Source organism: Erpetoichthys calabaricus, chromosome 18, assembly GCF_900747795.2.
Source record: "Erpetoichthys calabaricus chromosome 18, fErpCal1.3, whole genome shotgun sequence".
Classification (NCBI taxonomy): Eukaryota; Metazoa; Chordata; class Cladistia; order Polypteriformes; family Polypteridae; genus Erpetoichthys; species Erpetoichthys calabaricus.
Genome location: NC_041411.2, coordinates 29,118,795 through 29,132,102, shown reverse-complemented (window position 1 = coordinate 29,132,102; position 13,308 = coordinate 29,118,795). Strand labels below are relative to the sequence as shown.

At 38.2% G+C, this 13,308-nt stretch overlaps 1 protein-coding gene and 1 long non-coding RNA gene across 3 annotated transcripts in view; one reads left to right on the top strand and one right to left on the bottom strand.

Moving 5' to 3' along the window:
• The window catches only part of LOC114668922 (uncharacterized), a 41,609-nt gene that overhangs the window by 16,951 nt on the left and 11,350 nt on the right, over positions 1-13,308 (top strand). The window lies entirely within an intron of this gene.
• bsna (bassoon presynaptic cytomatrix protein a) overlaps positions 10,063-13,308 on the bottom strand; it is a 344,908-nt gene continuing 341,662 nt past the window's right edge. For both annotated transcript variants that reach the window (XR_007933881.1, XM_051921173.1), the window contains one exon: positions 10,063-10,572. The gene's annotated coding sequence lies outside the window, so the exon portion shown is untranslated. The remainder of the gene's footprint in view (positions 10,573-13,308) is intronic.

The window sequence follows — 13,308 nt, the reverse complement described above, 5'->3', positions numbered from 1 at the left end:
TGAGATACCCAAATGACTCTCCATAAATTTTTGTGCAATGAAACAATTGAGCGACTTCAGTTCATAATCGCCACCCCCTGCCCTCCTGCTATATGAAACAATCAAATATTCGCGGACTGATATTTTCATGGGGGACCACCCTTTCCTTCTGGAGGGAATGACTGAGTGTCCGCACTGCACTGTTTCAAGTATGATCAACTCTCTACTAAGGAGCTCTATTCATCTAGTCACTGAGGGGATCTTAATCTTGACTCGGTTACTTCTCCCTTGTGATGCCACTCGTGTATTTAGAAAATGTAAATTACTGCATTTTTTTAAAAATCATAGCCTAAAGTTACTTATTTCAGTTATTACATTTTTAGCAGCTGGCATTATCCTATATTTTCAGTAAGATCATAATCTTTTCATGTGGTTAAATGGTAGCAGCCTGTGGCTGTCTTTGTGTTTTGCTTTTCTTTTAGTAATATCTTGGTAGCTTGTATTTGATTTCCACTTACTGATCACTTTCCTTCCTGTGTCTTCCAATCCCTTTTCTTCTGTTAAGATGTTAGCAGCATTCTGTATTTAGTAAGAACGTAGATGCTAGTCAGTGTCTCTTTGTGCCTTGTAAACGTTCACTAGACGGTATCTTCCATTGCTATTTGCGGAGATTTCAGCAGCCTGCACCTACCATTACCCTTTACTTACCACCCTATGTCCTTTTCTCTTAGCAGAATCTTTCTCTCTTTTCTCTGTACATTTTATGTATTCATGTTACTTTAGTAAAATCTTATTGGCTATTAAGTTATAAACTCTTGGACTGTTAGCAGAAAGTGCATATCTTTTATTAGTGGTTATCTTCATGTCTGGTAATTTGCATGATTTGTTCATGTTACAGTACTTTACATTTTTTGTGTTTGTTTTTTTTTTTTATTATAGGCAGGTTAGGTGACTTGCTAGGAAGGAGTCATACAGTGAGTGAAAGCTGGACCAACATCCTTGTGGTTTAAAGTTTAATGCCTTAACCACACGGTCTGCCACTTACCAACCACATACCAACCTTTAGTTAAGTCTGGAAAGTCTCATTTATCTATTTAAATTGTGTCAGCCTGCGAGTAACTTTATGTTTTAATAAAAGCTTAGAAGCTTACATCTGTTTTTTGCATTTAGTAATCTCTTACAAGCCCATGTTTTTCTGTACTTGTAGTAATAATGAATAATTTTTTTTAATAATTTTTTGCATTTATATAGCGCTTTTCTCACTACTTAAAGCACTTAGCAATTGCAGGTTAAGGGCCTTGCTTAAGGGCCCAACAGAGCAGAGTCCATATTGGCATTTACGGGATTCGAACCGGCAACCTTCCGATTGCCAGATTGCTAGTAAGATTTTAGCAGGCTGTTGTCATGCATCTTCAGGGCATAAGCAAGGTCAGCGATTCCTTCCCAAGCCAGGAGGAGGTGCTGTCACTAAACCATTCTCTCACAGTACTGAGAAGAGCCTCGGCAACTGGCATCGCTCTCAGAGCCCAGAAAAGGCTCTGCCCCATCTGTTTGAGACCAGTAAAAAGGGGGTGTGCCTAGAGTACCATGTCTCTTTTGGACCCTGAACTAGAAATGTGGAATATACATAAGAAATTTGAAAAACGAGAGGAGTCCATTCAGTCCATCAAGTCTTTTTGTTTAGCTAATAGCAAAGCTGTCCTGATATCTCGTCCAAATTCTTCTTAAAGGTTGTCAGGTTTCGGCTTCAACTCCTTGTCTCGGTTGTTTATTCCAGAGTCCCACAACTCTTTGTGTAAAGAAGTGCTTCCTAGCTTCAGTTTTAAATGCACTTCCCCTTAATTTCCACTCATCTCCTCGAGTACGAGATTCAACCTTAAACCGAAACAATATTGCTGGATCTTCTTTATTAGTGCCTTGGAGCAGAAGATAGCTTTTCAAAATACCTAAGAGTTGAAAAAATATCTCAGTTCCTTTCCTTCTTTATGTAGAGGCAAGATTGGCCCACTTTTCTTTCGACAGCAAGCTACAATATTTTGTGTTTCTTTCATTAAATGGGATTGCTCAGCTGGCTCTCCAGAGTTTATTGTGGGCTTCCCGAGTCTTTATGACTCCCATAATTGACCGTTTGCCAGTCTCCAGGAAAGCCTGTACATTTAGTAAAGTCTTCACATCCTCTGTCTCTGTGCGCATTTAGTTAAAACATAGTTGCCGGTGTCGTCTTATTAGGAGTCCGAAACTTTCCATGTTTCTAATCAGATCTCACCAGCCTGTGAGTCCCACTCAAATACGTGAAATGCTAGCAGCCTGTGTCTTATTGTCACGTGACTTTTTAGCAGCCTACACCTCATTTATGCTTTGAAGCTTTACGGCTTTGTGTTCTTCCGTCTTTTAGGTTAATATTCTGCAGCTTGTGTCCTTATTTGTGTACTGACCTTTGTTTGACAAGTCTCTGTTTCTTAAACAAAAACATACCAGTCAGTGTCACCCTATGCGTTTGGATGTGTTTACAGAAATCCTTCCATCGACATCTTGGTGTTGAGTGAGAGCTGAGCAACATAATCTGCAAAAGCATTAACTCCTTTCTAATTCTCTAGTGGCTCTCCTGACATTTAAGAATAAGCATTCCTGATGCATTCCTTATTTGTAATGTTTCTTTATTCTTTCCAGATGGAACTGAATTGCAGGGTCATTATCTCATTAATCACATTACATGACAGGATGCACCAAATTACTACAACTGTTTACAGAATAACATTGAAACATACACACAGTTTTACAATGGATATACGTTGATAGCTCATTGCACTTAAAACTGTGAATGTACTTTTTATTTATTTATTTATTTATTATGAATTTTTACAGATCCACATCCACCCGCAACCCTCCCGCTCTCAGAGAGTAATCTTACAATGGAAGCCAGGTTTACTTTGTTAAGTAAGTTTTGTCAATTTACTATCACAACACATACTGTAGAGTTTCTCTTCACAGACCAATGTTTCAGAATAAGATGATGTCTTTTTTTTGTTTTGTTTTCAACAGTCTATACGAGCCAGCCACACGCACACACACAATGCTTTTTTGTTGATTTGTTCATGTCTTTTATACACAAAAGCACAAGTTGGCAGGTTGGCTGGCGAAGGATGCAAGGGTTTGCCCCAGCGCCAGTTAACATTTTACATGTGAGATTTACACACTGTACAGTTTAGTATTTACAGTGAAAATGTTGCCAGGTATCAGCTGTAGCGATAGCTAGCGGCCATGCCAGTATTGCACTTGTTATTGGATTTCAACAACACTCCCTTTGGTAAGGGAAGGAAGAATGAACAGAAATGATTTCACTCCATCTGCGATAACAAAGCACTCAGTCCCGCAGGGGTGAAGTGCAAGCAGATGCAAACATTCTTTCAATGGCACCTGATGTTTCATCTCTTATTGTATGGATGGAGGTGTTGGGGCTCAGGGTTAACCTGGAAGTCATTGACTACGTTGTCAGTTGAACTGGGTCTCACTAGGAGCTTGGTATTCCCCAGTCATATTATCTAAGCTGACCCTTAATTCAGCAGACTCGGCTCTAATCAATTCTGCAAAACAGAATTATCAAAAATTATTAAATGCATCTGCAAAATTCCTTTTTGTGACAGTGAATACATTACACGTACACAATTTAAGGTGGAAGTTGTTGAATTGCTTTAGTGTGCATTTATGACATGAAATAAAGAAATGGCTTCCAGTTGTAATTTCGTGATGGGCAAACTGAGCCCAGAGGCCATCAAGATTTTATAATCAGCTAGTTGTCTTAAAACTGTCAACGAAAGGCACTAAAATGAACAAGCAGGTATTCTGGAACGTCCATGAGCTTAATTGCCGGGACATTCACAAATCATTTATAAATAACTGCAAGGGCCGTCTTTATATTACATGTAGCCTTGTGGAATATCGATGTGGCTTTTGCATCTGAATTTGAAAGGCAATTTTAGGAGATCAAATTTTTGGCCACAGCAGGAAGTTTAAAAAAAAAAAAAAAAAAAAAAAAATCGTTCCTCACTCTGATTGTGATTTATGTCTACCAAGAAGTGATATGGCTGTATGATGTCCACAGTAATTTCAGTTTTTCAGTTCAAAGGCCAAGCCAAGTAAATCATGCATTGCAGTAGAGGTCTTACAAGTCAATAACATTGTTATTCCTCTGCTTATGATATGAAAAATGCATAGTTTAGATGAAGGCTGCTTCTCTGCAGTAAACATAGTCATTCATCTGTTACAAAGCAGGAATCACACCTGAGTTTTGAATAAGGTTACCACCATAGGCTCAGCACTCATCCCTGGACATGGAATGACAATAGTAATTCTCAGCATTTGCTTTTGTGTAACTTCTCTGTGAGGAGATAACTCGAAAACAAGAGGAATCGACTACTGCTACTACTATGGTACAGACCAATAGGAATTGATCAGATCGCAGACACTCGCATCTGGAGTGTTGAGATTGGCAACAAGGGAAATGACCCCCTCCCCCAAAAACAGGCATGCACTTGGGCATCTCAAAATATCGGACTGATTTCAGTCAAACATGGAGCTGATGATCATTCTGTTCTGTTTTGTTTGAAAAACAACATCTAAAAAAATTGTAAAGCCATGCCATGACAGTAACAATGATGACATTGCAGTAAATAATAAATATAAATATAAAAAAAAAAAAAGCAAACAGTAACAAGCAAGTTTGAGTGGGAGCCATGCAGCTTGCAGAAACATTATGGAGACTAATAGGTGCACAAAACAAATAAGTTCATTGTGCCTGTAACATCTGAAATGTGACATTAATAAATAAAAATTGTCGGGTAGAGGACTCATGTCACCTATCCGAGAGCTCTAACGTAATGCTTGAATTGCCATGCAGTCGCCTAATGTCCCTTATCCAAAGGCACCAATATAAAGTATGAATTGCTAGAGAGGAGATTAGTGTCGCCAACATAAAGCATAAACCAAAACAGTTCTAGTGCTACCCTTCTTACGGCACCAACATGAAGCATGAATTATGAGGTCAGCATTACCTCTTCTCGAGTGCCAACCTGAATCGAACCTTGTACAGGTAGTGTTACTATTCCTGCAGCGCCAGCATGAAGTGCAAGATAGTAGGGAGAGAACTGTTGTCACCTTTTTCACAGTGACAACACAATCACTTCACTGGCATCTGGCATTACTTCTTTTAGAGAGTCAGAATGATGTTTGATTTGTCAAACGCTTTGGTATGGGGTGCTTTGTAATTTTTTTCCACATTGGCAGACTGAAACGTAAGTTGCTGCCCAAGTCCCTTTTCTAGAAAGCCAGCATTAAAAGAATCCATCCAAAAATGAATTCTTAATTGTTACGTACCTGTTTGTAGTAATGGCCGAGAAAAATTTGTAATCATGGGGAAAAGACATAGCAAAATTCTCCACGCAGTACACCTATTGGGAACCAACGCTAAACAAACAGCAAACAATACTAAAACATCCCTGAAAAAAATCTCCATTCAGAGCGGTTGCGTTAGATAACCAGTCGTATACTCTCAACGTCCAAAACACATGCATTTTAGCTAAAATATTGTTAAGTAAACCACTTCCAAAAAAATCATCTCATGAATGACGAGGGAGATCATTCAAATGGGATTCGGCTTCGAAACTGAAGACCTGCCCCACCATCTTCATTCTTTGGTCAGGTGTCCTGCCCAGTATAAAGCTCATTCATTGACTATCATGGCGCTTCACGTCATCTCATTGTGGCAGAACATGGTCTGAGATTGATAAACAATTAAGAAAATGAAAACATCAGGTATGTCTCATGTTTGTGCAGTGCATGTCGGAGGTGCTTCAACATGCAGAAGGGTCAATCCACTGGTGAAATTTCACAAATTGGTATTAAAAAAGTGAAATAAAAACAGCGTCGTGGCTTACAGCCAATAAATGAGGGGAGAGGTGGGTCTTCATGTCAGAATCTTGATCCCGTTTGAACGTGCTCCCCAACTGCTCTTATGAAAATTGTGTTTTATTTAACAGTCTTTTAGCAAAAATGCTCGTGTTTGAGATGTTGTAAGCTAATTGCTGGATAACTGACATGGATTTTGCGAGTTTTTTGCGATTTTTCTCATGGAGGTTTTAATATTGCTTGCTGGTCTGTTCAATGTCGGTCCCTCTAGAAGCTTGTTGAGTTAGGAACTTTAAGTTTGTTCTCCATAACAACATGAGATGATTTTTTTTTCTCGGCCATCACTACAAACAACGCAAGGTAAGTAATGAATAAAATAAAAACCAATTTTTGGGTGGAGGATTTCTTTAAAGCAGAGTATTAGTTCCACCTTTTCTATGCATCATAAATTGCTGAACATAATATTGCCTTTCCAGCCAGGAGAAGCACAAAGCAAAAAGTGCTGCCTGGGAGAACAGTGTTGCCATTTCTCCTTCATTTTTATTTATTTATTTCTAGAAATATCACACACTGAGTAGATCACCTACCATTGCATAATAAAACAAGCAGACATCACCATGAAACTGTAAACGTTGCTAACAAGTGTGATCAGCATTGCTCAATTGTCCTAGAAGCTTACTAGGACAAAAGAAAAAAAAAACATGATATCAAAAGAGTGCTTGCATTGCAGTGTATCGCCTCTTAGGATCCGAAATACAAATGAGTATGAGGAAATGGTGGCAACAACAGTCTCGCCTAGTCTTCAGGAGTGGCTGTGTGTGTAAGCCAAGTGCTACAGCCATTCCATCATCCAAAGCTACCTAGAAATATCTTGTGCAGTTTCTGTAATACTGGAGCTCCAGAATCCAAGTTTTATAAAGATGTGCAAAAAATCACAACGCCCATTTGATTATTTTTTCATTCTTTAACGGCGGTCTGCAACTCCTGTTTCTTCCCTGTGTAGCTAAGTGCACTTCAGGAATCAGTGCGATATGTTAAATAATGTTTGCTTTTATACAAAAAAAGATGTATAAAATCTGAAAATCAAGCGTTTTGTAAACATTTAACAGCAGCAGCTGTTTTTCTGTAATAGAATTAGCCCCTGCGTTGTGCTAAAGCTGCACCAGGAGGGATTGTGGACTCGGCCGCTTCGTCCTCCGGGAGAGGTTGAGGATCTGTCTCCAGAAAACGATACAAAGAAACTATTTTTGGAACTGGAACTAATGGTGCCTACCGTCCTGTGTTGTTTCGGTAGTGTCCTACTGGGTCTGTGGAGAGCAATGGTAGGGATTTGACTTTTCAGCCCACACCCGGAGAGTGTTTGGTTTAACATTGGCACAGCGAAAAAAAGAAACAAAAAACAAACCAACAACAATAGCTGTTCTGCAGGTTCACTGTCACTCTCCCTCTCGGACTCACTGGAATTGAATGAACTCTGTCGTTCAGGGTGCTTTATTTTCCTGTCACCTAGTAAGTAATATGAGTTTGGGAGCTGGAGGCCCTAACACAAGAGAGAGGGAACAGGGAAGTCATTTGGCTATCATGTGGAGACTTTCCACTTCCAAATAACAAGTGCACAACCGGGAAGGCCGTGAACAGTAAAGCACTAGTTTACCTGCAGGCACCAGAAAACCGAATGGGAGCGTGCAACATAGTCTAACTAGAAACCCATGCTGAAAGCTACAAGATGAAGATCACAAAAAGGATTACCCCTTTGGCAACAGTTCCCACGGCACGAAGCAAGGGGACCAAACATGCCACTAAAATAAAAGAATGAAAATAATTCCAGAAATAAATCTCATACATATAGTACAAGCTAAATACAAACAAATCTATCCAGATGTTTTGCTCTTCATCACAATGTCATTATATTTTTCAACATAACATTGAGAGTGGTAATAAATATTAACAGTTTTTTTTTGTTTTTTTTTCAAATATGTATCATTGCATAGAACTTTTGACTTGGAAATTACTTCCAACCTCCCTTTTTGTTGCTGTTTTTTGTATTTTTTTTTATTTTTCAATGAAAGGAAGCTCACACAAGATTAAAAAAACAAACAAAAAAAATTGTGATGAGGTGTCCATGCATTATAAACAGCCCACCCTACAGGGCAGGCAATCACAGGGTACATTTTTATGTATTTTTCTCTCAATGCTGTAACATCATAGTTCCGAAGGGGCCGCCATTATACTCTAAAAGGAGAGAAGGTGTTCATCAGTCGGTGTGTCGTAGTTCCACCTCTGTCTGCAAGCATGCACACTCTCACTTCTGCATGTATTCCGCTGGGGACAGCAGCATCTCATTTATCACTAATAATCTGTCTCTCTTGTGCTCTTATTTCCACCTTTTTAATCTTTTGTCATGTGGCATGTCCAATTCAAACTGCCTGGCGGTCTGATGGTGACCTCAGACTTGGCCTCTGCCAGAGCTGTGGCACGTGCTTTTACACAGCTGGGGAGCAGGAGAGTCACCTTCAGAACTCTCCCACACCAGGCCATGACAGCCAGCATTGCAAGGAGTGCCTGCTAAGCACAGGATGATATGTTTCTTAGTAGGAATTACTTAATTCTTAAGTAAATTAGGAATTACTTAATAAATGTGTACTGTTCTATGGTATTAGGGTCACATTTTCCTCTGTTTTTCTGTGTTTTTTCCCCTTAGTTTGTTCTATATTTCATAGACAATTTGTTCTCATTTTTGTTCACTATTTGGTCTTGCCTTTCTTGACCTGGAATGGATAAACAACAGGCTGTCATTGCATGGTGGTGAGAAGAGGTGATCACAATCCTGATTTTTATTTGCCTTCCATCAGTCTGCTTAAAGCCAACTGCTTTTCTATTCTGTTACAGAATTGACAGAGTGACCTAAAGATATCACATCACACATGTTCATCAGATACAAAAAAAAAAAAAAAAAATAAGTATATTTCATTGCACAGGTAAACTGAATGGCAAAGGCAAAAATGCCTGACCCTTTTCTTACACAAGGTATTGTGCTCTTGACAGCCAGTTGCGCTCTATTGCTTTAAAAAATACAACCATAAATCAAAAAAAAAATAAAATAAAATAATATAATAATAATACTAATAATAATATTACAGCCCATTGATTTTTACACACAGAGACTATACAATAATGTGCAAACAAAACAATTTAGGGTTTAGGGACTAAAAAAAATAAATAAACTCTTGAGGTATACAAGTAAAAAATAAAACCAGGTGATTAAGGCTGTTATTTTCTTTTGTGATAAGAAAATCAGGCAAAAATCCAAAAGAATAAATAAATACGGCAAAGCAAAATAATCATATAAAATGAACACAAAAAGCGAAATGCTTTGGGATGGGCATTTTTTTTTTCCTTTTTTTTGTTTTTGTTTTTTTTTTTTTTTTTTTGATGGCTTTGCGATGGCTTCAGATATAAACCCGGCCACCCTGCAAAGAGATGGCTTTCTATTCGCTATTTGTCCAAGGAAGTCCTTTAACGGCGTGGCCAGGTTTACTGCTGCTTATTTATACATTTTCATAAAAAAAAAACTTTTATTCTACTTAATGCAATTAGTTTTATACTCTGCAATGTCCTATGGCCTCCATATTTTGGGTAATGAACAGTGTTAGGTCCTTGATATAAAATAATTCTGCTATTCCACATGCAGTTTGTCCATTATCATATCAACTTTGCACTTTTTTTGACAAATCACAAAAAAATAAAATTAGTCTGCTTTCGACAGGGTCGCCACTGCACTGGAATGTTAAGAAAAAACAGAAATGGTAATTTGTATATGTGTGTGTGTGTGTATAATATATATTATTGTGTGTGTGTGTGAATGTATGTGTGTAATATATATATAATACAATATTCACACACACACATATGTACACTGTGTGTGTATATGTGTGTCTATATATATATATATATATATATATATATATATATATATATATATATATATATATATATATATATATATATATAATATACACATATATGCTGTACTGTGTGTGTATATGCATATTTTTAAATGTGTATATATACTGTGTGTGTGTGTATATGTATGTATGTGTATATATATATATATATATATATATATATATATATATATATATATATATATATATGCACATACTGTATAGGTATACATAATTTCTTTGTTTTTCATTGCCCCAATTTTAATTAGAAAAGGTCTTTATGTACAAGAAAAACCTATGAAGAGTTCTTTTTGCTTTGCTTTCCTCCTCGGATAATAAGAGGGGATTATAGCCCCCAGGACATGGCCAGCATCTGTTTGGCAGACAGCAATCAAAGAAGCTCCAGACACTCTGAATTCCAAAAGTGCTTGAAATATTCCCAATGCAGAATATATATCTATTTGAGCAAATGCACAAACAAATAAAAATGAAAAAAATCTTCCTCAGAATACAGGAGATGCTCAGCTGCATGCCTGTATTGCACAAACACAGGCCTCATCCCGGGCTGGTTGATGACTCAGTGGCTCTGGTGTCCTCTACACTGTCTCTTCTGGAATGGGCCACCTGTCTGTCTGTACACCTAGTAGCTGATAGCCCTGATGCTTTGGGTCTGGGTAAGGCTGAAGTGCTTGGCATCTTTCCATTGTAGCTCTGATTGCTCCCTGAGGGCATCTGTGTGCAGCCTCTGAAAAACAAAGTACAGTAGTCAACACACACGGCATCACCTGCTACTTAATCCATTTAGCTATATATACTGTAAGCAAAGCATTAAAACGGAAAGTGCATTGGCATACATGTACAATTGTATATACGCATACAGTAGGTATACAGTATGTATATTCAAATATATGCATAAATAAAAGCAAAGCCTGTTTTCTGCAGTATATGGACACTGAAAGCTCAAAAAGGACAGGTTCATCTTTAAGTCAAAAGTACAGATAACACTTAACACCTGTCTCGGCTCAAAATGGGCAACATTTCAAGAATGAAACAGATTAAAGCCTCTAGTGGGACCTGCACAATTTGCTCATTTAATCAGTATTGTCTTTCACAGTTCAAAAGGGTATTTACTTTCCAAAGTATACTATCCAATAACTTTGCTGAGCTTAATCAGAAGCATAATATAACACATACTACTCTCAAACCCACCTCAGGGTTGTGGAGGTCTGGAGTCTATCTTAGTCAAGGACCAGCCCTGGACTTTGTACCATCACTGTCTACAGCTAAGTCTTTGGGGGCCACATAGGCGCCTAGGTCATCCATTTCTCAGAGAAGTCTCTAGGCAGTGTTGAACTTAGGGTCATGAAGTTCCAGACCTCTGGGCCTAGGATCTGGTAATGGGGCTTTAACAGGTTTGGTTTATCTGTTGTAGGCCTGAAGCTCCTGTCAACCTGTATTTCACATCCCTAACCCAGCTCTACCCTTCAGTTAAGCCCCTGGGTTCACACCACACCATAACCTTACAGATGAGAAAAATATTAGAATCTAGAGCATGTTGGACAGTCAAGAGCAGGATATTAATATCATGGATAGGTTATATCTTGTCAAACGTACACTTAAACTGCAGCTCAAAAAAAGAAACTACTTCTTTGTTGTGTTGTGACCATACTTATTGTTCCAGAAGAACCTCCCAATCTTTACCTGTTGCTTAGTTCCTAAATCATTCATCTTAATAGTTAAGGTTTCACATGTCACTTCTGGCTTTTTAAATATTTGAGCCACTCCAGTCCATTTTTAACCCAAATTGGTTTTTAGTTCAAACTTTTGCTAGTCAGCCAGGGTGCTTCATTTTCTTGACAGAATGCAATCATTGACATCCTACAGTGTCTCTCATCTACCTAACCTGTGCGCCTTTGGGGTGTGTCAAGGAAATCTGAGTATTTGAGAAAAACACGAGGAGAACAGACTCCGCAAAGACAACAGCCAGGCCTGGAGTTCAAATCCAAGATGATGGATCAATATCAGAACGGTGCTAACCAATGCTCCACTGTGCCTGCCAAGTTAGAAAAAGCTCTGGAAATATCATAAAAGGATGTCCTGTGTGCCCGCTGAAGGATTTGTTAAGAAATAGAGAAGAAAACTATTCATTTTAAAAGTCTTCTGTAGCCAAAAGAACTTGTTTTATCATTTAAAGTAAAAAGGAGAGTATGTAAGAATACATGACAAACAGAGATCGGGTTATTTTTTTAATTTTTTACTTTCATGTATCATCACTATGCTTTGCCTCTATTTCATTTTCTACCAATGAATAGTGTGGACAGATATTAAATACACATGCATTTCACTAAGATTTCTTTTTCTTCTTTATAGGCTTGTTTCGCATGACAATATTAAGTTATGTTTGCTTCCCTATATGCTTGTTTAGACAATTATCCTTTATACCTTTATTTTATTGGAAAGGGGTAAAATGAATTAGCTTTCTAACAGGAGGTACATATTACCTGTATATTTAGCTATTTTTCCCCAAAATCTAAGATCATTACTGTTGTGTGTAGAAAACACAGTTAACTTCTTACTTGTATGCGCTAATGTTCATGCAACACATCACCACTCTCCAGGTACCATGATTAGTGAGTAGAACTACCTTACCTCGAAATGTGTTGAGATTTTTTAGGTAAAGCATACAGACAAGTTAAACCCAACAGGACATCATACCATCTATATAAATAACAGCTACAGATCTAGTATGATCGCAGGGAGTTTAAAATGATCACTCCAGCTCATTAGAATGTCCTTTAGTAGTGTTGTGAGGCCAGACATGATTCTCAAATGAGAATACAAATCTGGGAACATCCTTTTAAAAAGTGTGTAGTGAATAGCAAAATCCTGCACGTTGAAGGCTACGCCCACAGGGGCTTCTTCCTAAAACATCCACTCCCAATTCCTCCAGTTTGTGCGTTTTTAAACTGCCGCCAGGGTTTCAGGGAGAGCAAAAAATACTGAACAAAAGACTTGAGACGTTGAGAGAAAATCAAGTGCTCAAACTGCTGTTATCCATTCAGGAGCTCAGTAGCCCAAGGCAACTAAAGCTTAATGAATACACTTGTATGTTGTAATGAGCGCTGCAACTGTGGACACAGACAGACACACACACGTGTACACTTCCACAGCTACTGAGATCAGGGACGGGTGGTCAGTGGAGGCAGGCGAGTCATTATGAAAACTAAAAAAAAAAAAAAAAACTAATAATGACAACATAAAATAAATTTGTCCACTGGTCTGTGCCATAAATTTGTTTTCTGTATGATTCCAGTAATTGTTATCATTGTTATAGTCAAAATCGCTGAGTTTGTGCATTTCCTGTTCAAATACTGGGGAGAAACGCAAGGTGCGGCATCGACAAAACAGGACGAGTCTCACCTCAGACTGTGCTCTCCCTCACACACTGGGTTGATGCATGCACTTGGCGCGTGCCTGTTGC